Here is a 1,189-nt window from a genome sequence, read left to right on the forward strand (position 1 = left end):
TATATATATATATATATATATATATATATATATCATCTGCAGCGCACAACAGCTCAATTTCTATATGTGGATGTTGAGAATATGAGAACATATTTGTTTTGTTCTTAATACTGATTAACTGTTGCAATGCGAGAGTGCAAATGTTATGACTGGATGTGTTTGAACATTTTTTTGTCAGTGTAACTCTACGGTTTGTATTTTCCAGACTTTTTAAAATAAATTATTCATATGTATGTAATACATATTTTTTTTTATATTTTTCCATCCAGAGAGGAAAGCAGATAAGTGCTTGAGTTTTATTGCTGAAAACAGAACGGTGCAAACTGTCTTTTATCTTGTAATCCCGCTGCCTTTCAGCCAAGTTTCAATCCAGCTGACGTGCCTGTAGTAAAAAAATATGTTTCCGACTAAAGAGAACACATGCTGCTCACACTCTGCTTGATTTTGAGTTAACTTTGACCCTAAAAAGAATAATACCTGGATCATTCAGCGGGGCCAGCTGTCTGCAGTGGCGTATATTTAGAGATTAGACAGTTGCAGGTTCTCTGCCAGTTCCCCCATTTGAAATTGGTTTTTGTGTCTACACAGAGAAAAGAAGTGTGCCATCTCCAGACACCAGCCCATTCATCTCTATACAGAGCTGCTCTCTTGAGATAAAGGCTGGAAGTAGTTTCTGAGGAGGAACTCATTGCATGAATCATTTCTTGCCTTTCAAATTCATTGCATCTTCTTATGGAGACTGCAATTGTAGCCCACTGGGAGCTATGAGCTTTAATGCATATGACGACAAAGAAAGCCACTTCAGAGGAAAGTATCTCACATGAGTGTGTTGGTCATGCTGCTCTGTGAGTACCATTCAATTTGAGGTGAAATTGTCCCTTTAATAATGTATTTTTAGACACCCAGTCCTCTCCATCCTTCCTGTAGCTGCCCTATAGCTGCTGACACCAGGGATATCTCAGCGCAGACCACAGAATTGATCTACACATCCAGCTGAGGAGAAACAGGATTTAAGATGCATGGAGAAAAGATTGGCCGTCTTTCTTTGAACTTAATCTGCAGGGCTACACAAACTGGCCATAAAGCAAAGCTTTATGACACCCGGAGAGATGTGCTTCATCGGTTTTTCCATAACCACCCTGACACACAAAGCTGCAAGTGGCCTGAGTCAGCCGTCAGCTAATTACCC

This window comes from Anarrhichthys ocellatus, unplaced genomic scaffold (genome assembly GCF_004355925.1).
Source record: "Anarrhichthys ocellatus isolate YVR2014 unplaced genomic scaffold, GSC_Weel_1.0 scaffold2, whole genome shotgun sequence".
Taxonomy (NCBI): domain Eukaryota; kingdom Metazoa; phylum Chordata; class Actinopteri; order Perciformes; family Anarhichadidae; genus Anarrhichthys; species Anarrhichthys ocellatus.